This window comes from Schistocerca americana, unplaced genomic scaffold (assembly GCF_021461395.2).
Source record: "Schistocerca americana isolate TAMUIC-IGC-003095 unplaced genomic scaffold, iqSchAmer2.1 HiC_scaffold_197, whole genome shotgun sequence".
Taxonomy (NCBI): Eukaryota; Metazoa; Arthropoda; class Insecta; order Orthoptera; family Acrididae; genus Schistocerca; species Schistocerca americana.
Window position 1 is genome coordinate 312,501 of NW_025725903.1, and position 10,303 is coordinate 322,803.

At 58.8% G+C, this 10,303-nt stretch overlaps 1 non-coding gene and 2 pseudogenes across 1 annotated transcript; all 3 read right to left on the reverse strand.

Annotated features, from left to right (window-relative positions):
• Positions 1-4,979, reverse strand: part of LOC124573801 — a 7,959-nt pseudogene extending 2,980 nt beyond the window's left edge.
• A 188-nt stretch (positions 4,980-5,167) lies between these two features.
• On the reverse strand, positions 5,168-5,322 carry LOC124573826. Its single transcript, XR_006972163.1, has one exon. It is a non-coding gene; the product is annotated as a 5.8S ribosomal RNA (ribosomal RNA).
• A 351-nt stretch (positions 5,323-5,673) lies between these two features.
• On the reverse strand, positions 5,674-7,575 carry LOC124573856 (annotated as a pseudogene).
• Positions 7,576-10,303: the final 2,728 nt, after the last annotated feature.

Here is a 10,303-nt window from a genome sequence, read left to right on the forward strand (position 1 = left end):
CAGGTGGGCGAGGGCTGCGGTAGCTGCGTCGATGAGGGACTGCAAGCCCCTCGGGGTCGCTGCAAACAGCAAGACGTCATCTGCAAAGGCCGCAGCGTTGACTCTGCGACCGAGGATCCGAGCTCCGATGTGGGAGGGCAGTTGGCCTAAAACGTAGTCCACCGCAAAGTTGAACAGGAGGGGGGAGAGGGGATCGCCCTGGCGAACGCCCCGTGCTGGCTGCACAGACACGCCCACGCCGGCGCCGTCCGCTATCACTGTCGTGCTGCCCTCGTAGCACCGCTCGACATACTCGACAAAGCAATCCGGCAGGCCATGCGCCTTCAGCACGGGCCGAAGGGCAGCATGATCTACCGAATCGAATGCCTTGGATACGTCGATCGATGCCACAAAGACAGAGCGGCAGGAGCGAACTGCGTCGGTGAGAGCAGTGTCCAAGATGAAGGTATTTTCCAACATCCCATCCCGAGGGATGAATGCCCGCTGACGTTCGTCCACAGCACATGCGCGCATCAGGCGTGACGCGAGAACCTTGTGAAAGGTCCGCGCCAACACCGAGCAGACCGTAATGGGGCGAAAGTCAGCGGGGGATGTTGGTGCAGCCGTTTTTGGGAGAAGGGACGTCCGCGCGCGAAGCAGGCGTTCCGGAAGGGCGCGGGCCAGAAGGAAGAGATTCATCACTTTCACCAGGACTTCGTGCGGCAGGCGCCGCAACTCCGCTGGGGTAAGGCCGTCCGGCCCGGCTGCTGATCCCCTGGGCGGCAACGCGGCGGCGACCTCCTCATGTGTGACCGGCCCCCATATGCACTCGAGAGCGACAGGCTCTGAGTGCGGGAGGAGGCGGTCACGAATGAAGCCCGCGGTGGAGATGGGCTTCTTGGTGAAGAGGTCCGCCCAGAAGTCCAGCAGACCAGGGATGGCAGGTGGCGGCTGGAGCAGGGTGCCATCCAAGAGGCCGCGCACGCAACGCGCACGCGACCGTCGGAAGGCATCCTGCGTTCTCGCGTACTCCCAGCGGCGCCGCTTGCGCTTCTGCGTCGGCGGCGCGGCAGGCGGCCGCTTCGATGGTTGGCGCGGCCGCTGTGTCCTGGTGATTGATCTCTCCCCTCTGGACCCGACCGACGCAAGGGCATCCGGGAGCATGCCCAGGATGACATCGGGCGGCGTGCCCCGCCCCAGACCGATGACACGATCCAGGGCAGAGAAACGCTGGGCGGAAGCGGGTAGCCCCGCCAGATGCTCCCAGATGGCGGCGTCAGTCGGCCCCTCCGGCGGCGGCCCGGTGGTGTCGGCCGCGAAGTCCTCGGCTGCGTCGACGGGCGGCGCAGCGGCCTCGCCCGCGTCAGGCAGCGGGCTCGCCGCTCCCCGGCGGGACGCCGGCTCTTCCCCCCGACCGACCTCAAGCGCCTCCATGAATTGGCGGACAAGCTGCTTGTGGGCAGCTTGCCGCCGTCGGCACTTGATTGCCTCAAGCGTTCGGTCGGGGAACATCCTGATGAGCTCTTGATTTACAAAGAAGAACCGGGCGTCCCTCTCGAGGAACAGTTCGGCCTCTGCCTTGGCGAGCGACAGGACTTCTTCCTCCGTCCACCTCGCGCGATGCCTTTCCGTGACGATCTCCGCGTTGGCGGCCGCAAGATGTTGGCGGCGGCGATGGACCCCGAGACCGTTCTTGGTTGTAAAGCTGCGGTGGCACTCACTACAGGTATACATAGCTGCAAAAGTTACAAGATTTTCGGCACGGCCGGTTGGCCGGCTAGGTGCTGGGGGAGTTGGGGTGGCACCTTCAGCGGAAGGGCCACCACTTATTCTCTGCTTACTGCCCCCAACTAAAAAAAGGGATAGTGCGAGGGGGGGCTGGTAACCCCCCCAAGCCCCTGGTGCGGTCTTCCACTCTGCGAAATCAGCGGGCCCACGAGAAGGGGAGAAGACCGCAGGAGAGGAGAGGCTAAGAGGGCTAGGCCCATGTATTGCGCATCACTCTCCCTGTAACTATAACCCAAGGAAGGCACCTCGCAGCAGCAGCACGACTACATCAAGACCGCACTTCGAGAAGCCAAGTCCGGATGCAGCCACACCGCCGCCACTTGGCCACCTTAAGAGAGTCATAGTTACTCCCGCCGTTTACCCGCGCTTGCTTGAATTTCTTCACGTTGACATTCAGAGCACTGGGCAGAAATCACATTGCGTCAACACCCGCTAGGGCCATCGCAATGCTTTGTTTTAATTAGACAGTCGGATTCCCCCAGTCCGTGCCAGTTCTGAGTTGATCGTTGAATGGCGGCCGAAGAGAATCCGCGCACCCGCGCGCCCCCGGAGGAGCACGCTAAGGCGGACGCGGCCTCGCAGCAAGGAAGATCCGTGGGAGGCCAAGGCACGGGACCGAGCTCGGATCCTGCACGCAGGTTGAAGCACCGGGGCGCGAACGCCGCGCAGGCGCGCGCATCCTGCACCGCCGGCCAGCACGAGGCCAACCAACGGCGAGAGCAGACCACGCCCGCGCTAAACGCCCGCACTTACCGGCACCCCTACGGCACTCACCTCGCCCAGGCCCGGCACGTTAGCGCTGACCCACTTCCCGACCAAGCCCGACACGCCCCGATCCTCAGAGCCAATCCTTATCCCGAAGTTACGGATCCAATTTGCCGACTTCCCTTACCTACATTATTCTATCGACTAGAGGCTCTTCACCTTGGAGACCTGCTGCGGATATGGGTACGAACCGGCGCGACACCTCCACGTGGCCCTCTCCCGGATTTTCAAGGTCCGAGGGGAAGATCGGGACACCGCCGCAACTGCGGTGCTCTTCGCGTTCCAAACCCTATCTCCCTGCTAGAGGATTCCAGGGAACTCGAACGCTCATGCAGAAAAGAAAACTCTTCCCCGATCTCCCGACGGCGTCTCCGGGTCCTTTTGGGTTACCCCGACGAGCATCTCTAAAAGAGGGGCCCGACTTGTATCGGTTCCGCTGCCGGGTTCCGGAATAGGAACCGGATTCCCTTTCGCCCAACGGGGGCCAGCACAAAGTGCATCATGCTATGACGGCCCCCATCAACATCGGATTTCTCCTAGGGCTTAGGATCGACTGACTCGTGTGCAACGGCTGTTCACACGAAACCCTTCTCCGCGTCAGCCCTCCAGGGCCTCGCTGGAGTATTTGCTACTACCACCAAGATCTGCACCGACGGCGGCTCCAGGCAGGCTCACGCCCAGACCCTTCTGCGCCCACCGCCGCGACCCTCCTACTCGTCAGGGCTTCGCGGCCGGCCGCAAGGACCGGCCATGACTGCCAGACTGACGGCCGAGTATAGGCACGACGCTTCAGCGCCATCCATTTTCAGGGCTAGTTGCTTCGGCAGGTGAGTTGTTACACACTCCTTAGCGGATTCCGACTTCCATGGCCACCGTCCTGCTGTCTTAAGCAACCAACGCCTTTCATGGTTTCCCATGAGCGTCGATTCGGGCGCCTTAACTCGGCGTTTGGTTCATCCCACAGCGCCAGTTCTGCTTACCAAAAGTGGCCCACTTGGCACTCCGATCCGAGTCGTTTGCTCGCGGCTTCAGCATATCAAGCAAGCCGGAGATCTCACCCATTTAAAGTTTGAGAATAGGTTGAGGTCGTTTCGGCCCCAAGGCCTCTAATCATTCGCTTTACCGGATGAGACTCGTACGAGCACCAGCTATCCTGAGGGAAACTTCGGAGGGAACCAGCTACTAGATGGTTCGATTAGTCTTTCGCCCCTATACCCAGCTCCGACGATCGATTTGCACGTCAGAATCGCTACGGACCTCCATCAGGGTTTCCCCTGACTTCGTCCTGGCCAGGCATAGTTCACCATCTTTCGGGTCCCAACGTGTACGCTCTAGGTGCGCCTCACCTCGCAATGAGGACGAGACGCCCCGGGAGTGCGGAGGCCGCCGCCCCGTGAAGGGCGGGGAAGCCCCATCCTCCCTCGGCCCGCGCAAGGCGAGACCTTCACTTTCATTACGCCTTTAGGTTTCGTACAGCCCAATGACTCGCGCACATGTTAGACTCCTTGGTCCGTGTTTCAAGACGGGTCGTGAAATTGTCCAAAGCTGAAGCGCCGCTGACGGGAGCGATTATTCCGCCCGAGAGCATCCCGAGCCAACAGCGGCGCGGGTCCGGGGCCGGGCCAGGTAGGTCCGTCATCCGGGAAGAACCGCGCGCGCTTGCCGGGAGCCCGAGCGCCCAAAGGGGCGAATCGACTCCTCCAGATATACCGCCGGGCAGCCAGCCAGGACACCGGGGCTCTGCCCAACAGACGCGAACCGAGGCCCGCGGAAGGACAGGCTGCGCACCCGGGCCGTAGGCCGGCACCCAGCGGGTCGCGACGTCCTACTAGGGGAGAAGTGCGGCCCACCGCACACCGGAACGGCCCCACCCCGCGGCGAGTGGAAAGGCAACCGGACACGACCCCGCCGCGGATTGCTCCGCGCGGGCGGCCGGCCCCATCTGCCGAGGGCGGAGGCCTGTGGCCGGATGGGCGTGAATCTCACCCGTTCGACCTTTCGGACTTCTCACGTTTACCCCAGAACGGTTTCACGTACTTTTGAACTCTCTCTTCAAAGTTCTTTTCAACTTTCCCTCACGGTACTTGTTCGCTATCGGTCTCGTGGTCATATTTAGTCTCAGATGGAGTTTACCACCCACTTGGAGCTGCACTCTCAAGCAACCCGACTCGAAGGAGAGGTCCCGCCGACGCTCGCACCGGCCGCTACGGGCCTGGCACCCTCTACGGGCCGTGGCCTCATTCAAGTTGGACTTGGGCTCGGCGCGAGGCGTCGGGGTAGTGGACCCTCCCAAACACCACATGCCACGACAGGCGGCAGCCTGCGGGGTTCGGTGCTGGACTCTTCCCTGTTCGCTCGCCGCTACTGGGGGAATCCTTGTTAGTTTCTTTTCCTCCGCTTAGTAATATGCTTAAATTCAGCGGGTAGTCTCGCCTGCTCTGAGGTCGTTGTACGAGGTGTCGCACGCCACACCGCCAGCCGGCTGTGCACGCTACCGAGTAAGTACCGGTATGCGAACCGCCAGGCGACGGGCGCGCATCGCACGTTTCAGGAGGCGCGGCCGGCCCCACAGGCGGCCGCGACGCTCCCAGGTCTGCGAAGCGGGGCAAACGCCGCGCGCTTCAGTATACGTAGCCGACCCTCAGCCAGACGTGGCCCGGGAACGGAATCCATGGACCGCAATGTGCGTTCGAAACGTCGATGTTCATGTGTCCTGCAGTTCACATGTCGACGCGCAATTTGCTGCGTTCTTCATCGACCCACGAGCCGAGTGATCCACCGTCCTGGGTGATCTTTTCTTAGTTTCCACTGTCTCTTTCAAGACAGTTGCATAGGCGGGACGTAGGCGTGTGGCGGCCCCTGTTCAAGCGTTCTGTGTCCAACGGCCTCACGGCCGATGGGCGTCGTACGGCTCCACACCGGAGCGGACAGGCAGTCGGGCGAAAGTCATTCAAAACCGGCGCCAGGCGCCAGGTGCCGCAGGCCAGCCGCTCCAGCGCTTCAGCGCTCGTACCACACAACATTGGCGTTAGTTTTGAGAAGCACGCGTGGTTCCGCACGCGGCGCACGGCTACTGCGAGCCGTACAGGTAGCGTGTTGCGCGACACGACACGCACATCGAACGACATGCAGTCTAGTCGGTAATGATCCTTCCGCAGGTTCACCTACGGAAACCTTGTTACGACTTTTACTTCCTCTAAATGATCAAGTTTGGTCATCTTTCCGGTAGCATCGGCAACGACAGAGTCAATGCCGCGTACCAGTCCGAAGACCTCACTAAATCATTCAATCGGTAGTAGCGACGGGCGGTGTGTACAAAGGGCAGGGACGTAATCAACGCGAGCTTATGACTCGCGCTTACTGGGAATTCCTCGTCATGGGGAACAATTGCAAGCCCCAATCCCTAGCACGAAGGAGGTTCAGCGGGTTACCCCGACCTTTCGGCCTAGGAAGACACGCTGATTCCTCAGTGTAGCGCGCGTGCGGCCCAGAACATCTAAGGGCATCACAGACCTGTATTGCTCAATCTCGTGCGGCTAGAACCGGCCTGTCCCTCTAAGAAGAAAAGTAATCGCTGACAGCACGAAGGATGTCACGCGACTAGTTAGCAGGCTAGAGTCTCGTTCGTATCGGAATTAACCAGACAAACGCTCCACCAACTAAGACCGGCCATGCACCACCACCCACCGAATCAAGAAAGAGCAATCAATCTGTCAATCCTTCCGGTGTCCGGGCCTGGTGAGGTTTCCCGTGTTGAGTCAAATTAAGCCGCAGGCTCCACTCCTGGTGGTGCCCTTCCGTCAATTCCTTTAAGTTTCAGCTTGCAACCATACTTCCCCCGGAACCCAAAAGCTTTGGTTTCCCGGAGGCTGCCCGCCGAGACATCGGAGGAACTGCGGCGGATCGCTGGCTGGCATCGTTTATGGTTAGAACTAGGGGCGGTATCTGATCGCCTTCGAACCTCTAACTTTCGTTCTTGATTAATGAAAACATACTTGGCAAATGCTTTCGCTTCTGTTCGTCTTGCGACGATCCAAGAATTTCACCCTCTAACCTCGCAATACGAATGCCCCCGCCTGTCCCTATTAATCATTACCTCGGGTTCCGAAAACCAACAAAATAGAACCGAGGTCCTATTCCATTATTCCATGCACACAGTATTCAGGCGGGCTTGCCTGCTTTAAGCACTCTAATTTGTTCAAAGTAAACGTGCCGGCCCACCGAGACACTCACTCAAGAGCACCCTGGTAGGATTGCAACGGGGTCCGCCTCGGGACGCACGAGCACGCACGAGCGCGTCGCACGCCTTCGGCTCGCCCCACCGGCAGGACGTCCCACGATACATGCCAGTTAAACACCGACGGGCGGTGAACCAACAGCGTGGGACACAATCCAACTACGAGCTTTTTAACCGCAACAACTTTAATATACGCTATTGGAGCTGGAATTACCGCGGCTGCTGGCACCAGACTTGCCCTCCAATAGATACTCGTTAAAGGATTTAAAGTGTACTCATTCCGATTACGGGGCCTCGGATGAGTCCCGTATCGTTATTTTTCGTCACTAACCTCCCCGTGCCGGGAGTGGGTAATTTGCGCGCCTGCTGCCTTCCTTGGATGTGGTAGCCGTTTCTCAGGCTCCCTCTCCGGAATCGAACCCTGATTCCCCCGTTACCCGTTACAACCATGGTAGGCGCAGAACCTACCTCGGACAGTTGATAAGGCAGACATTTGAAAGATGCGTCGCCGGTACGAGGACCGTGCGATCAGCCCAAAGTTATTCAGAGTCACCAAGGCAAACGGACCGGACGAGCCGACCGATAGGTTTTGATCTAATAAAAGCGTCCCTTCCATCTCTGGTCGGGACTCTGTTGCATGTATTCAGCTCTAGAATTACCACAGTTATCCAGTAACGTGGGTACGATCTAAGGAACCATAACTGATTTAAGAGCCATTCGCGGTTTCACCTTAATGCGGCTTGTACTGAGACAGCATGGCTTATCTTTGAGACAAGCATATGACTACTGGCAGGATCAACCAGGGAGCTGCGTCAACTAGAGCTGAGCAGCCGGCCGCCCGGGAGTGTGTCCCGGGGGCCCGCGCGCACACGCAAGCGTCCGCTCAATTATTCTGCAAACAGGAGGAGGCTGAGCTCCCCTGCACAATACACCTCGAAACCCTCTCAGGTCCCGGGCGGCGCGCAGCGCCGTCCTAAGTACTTGGTCGGGTTCGAGAGAGGCGCAATCGCCCGGAGTTTGGCGAGTAGACGCTTTAGGTGCGACCACCCGTGCTCCCAACTGAGCTTGCCGCTGCCGACAGAGGCCCGGGAGCGTGCTGTCGTGGCATGCCGGCGGGAGACAACACGCGCCACCTACGGAGACCGGCCGTCCAACGCCAGCGCCACAGAAGGACAAAAGCCCCACTTGGGTGCCGAAGCGAACTCTCCCAGCACAGCGCACGCGCCAACACGTCCGCACAGCTGCGATACAAACCACCTGCGAGAACCGCAGAGGCGACCGAGCAGCAGACGGCGTCGCGGCGCCGAGCGCCGGGCGGCGGCGCATCCTCAGCGCACACAGTCCTCAATCGGACCAGCACACTGCAGATGTCCACCGCGCTTCGCACCGGGCCGCGAGGACCTACTTTGGCCGCACGGCGCCGCGTGCAGGGTGCGCCGGCGCGCAGCTGCGCCGCCTGCCGCCTCCGTCGGCCGGCGCGCCTGCCACTGGCCGCCCCCACCAGCCGGCTGTAGCGCGTGCGCCCACGCACCGCGCGGCCAGCACGCCGGGAGGCCCCCCCTCACCGGCCGGGGACGGTCCCACCCCAGCCACCCCGCCGCGTATCGCTTCACACCCAGATCGCCATTCACGTTCGTGGGCATGGTGGGTATCGCTGGAACAACCGGTTGGTAGCTCAACCGATCGTCGCCATCACTGATTCACCTCTAGCGAGAACAACCGCACCACAACGTTTACCAGTTGTTCATTTGCATAACGTCACCAGCAACGTAGGCGTCCATCGCCATTTGCAAATTCAACGATTGTTGCATGCCTGTGTCAGGTGTCACGACACACTATGTCTGCCCACATACACGCAACAACATGTGCACGCTTCGCGAACACGTGGAAGGTGGCCCCCGTACGTATGCGATGTCCATTGCGACGAACGACTGTCAACCGGCCTCTGTCGCATGTCGCAGATGTGGAACGCAGTGCACCATGCTATCACGGTGTGTGAGAAGAGACGACTACGTCTGTCAACACGCGCCACTACATCAACAGACGGCTCATGCTGATCGCCATCCAGGGCATACCACACTGCAATCCAGCTCTTATAGGAGACGACACGTAGCTGAGTGCACAACATTGGACCGCATGGTTCGCCGTTGTGGCGCAGTCGTTGTACGGTCACATGTACCACGATGTATCATTCAGTACATGAGGACCAATGTGCAGTACAGTGTGTGATTTGGACGTACAACATCAGCGGACAGTGACACAGGCCGTACCACAGCGTAGGCTAAGTGCTTCGCACATGCGAATGCCAATGAACAACTGCAAATGCCAATGAACAACTGCAAAGGGCATTGAGCATGTACGTCCTGCTGCCATCCACATTACAGTGTATAGCTGCAAGGTGTTTAACATGAAGCGATACACTGGGGACCGGGCAGTGCGAGTAGCAAACTATATGCGGGGGTTGCAGTTAGGCAACACTACACTATTTAACGCGTCGATGACATTACAGAGCAGGTTAAGGCCCAACGTGTGTTGGGTTAAGGCCCAACGTGTGTTGGGTTAAGGCCCAACTGTGGTTGGGTTAAGGCCAACGTGTGTTGGGTTAAGGCCCAACGTGTGTTGGGTTAAGGCCAACGTGTGTTGGGTTAAGGCCAACGTGTGTTGGGGTTAAGGCCCAACGTGTGTTGGGTTAAGGCCCAACGTGTGTTGGGTTAAGGCCCAACGGTGTGTTTGGGTTAAGGCCCAACGTGTGTTGGGTTAAGGCCCAACGTGTGTTGGGTTAAGGCCCAACGTGTGTTGGGTTAACGTTAAGGGGCAATGTGGGGTTACGTTAAGGGGCAATGTGGGTTACGTTAAGGGGCAATGTGGGTACGTTACGGCGCAATATAGGTACGTTACGCGCTATTGTTACGTTAGGCGCAATATCGTTACGTTAGGCGCAATACTGGGTACGTTAAGGGCGCAATACAGGTTACGTTAAGGCGCAATACAGGTACGTAAGGCGCAATTCAGGTTACGTTATGGCGCAATACAGGTTACGTTAGGGCGCAATACAGGTTAGCGTTAAGGCGCAATACAGGTACGTTATAGGCGCAATACAGGTTACGTTAAGGCGCAATACAGGTTACGTTAAGGCGCAATGCAGGTTACGTTAAGGCGCAATGCAGGTTACGTAAGGCGCATATACAGGTTACGTTAAGGCGCAATAAGGTCACGTTAAGGCGCCAATACAGTGATCGTTAGGCGCAATACAGGTTACGTTAAGGCGCAATACAGGTTACGTTAAGGCGCAATACAGGTTACGTTAAGGCGCAATACAGGTTACGTTAAGGCGCAATACAGGTTACGTTAAGGCGCAATACAGGTTACGTTAAGGCGCAATACAGGTTACGTTAAGGCGCAATACAGGTTACGTTAAGGCGCAATACAGTTACGTTAGGCGCAATACAGTTACGTTAAGGCGCAATACAGGTTACGTTAAGGCGCAATACAGGTACGTTAAGGCGCAATAATACAGGTTACTGTATGCGCAAT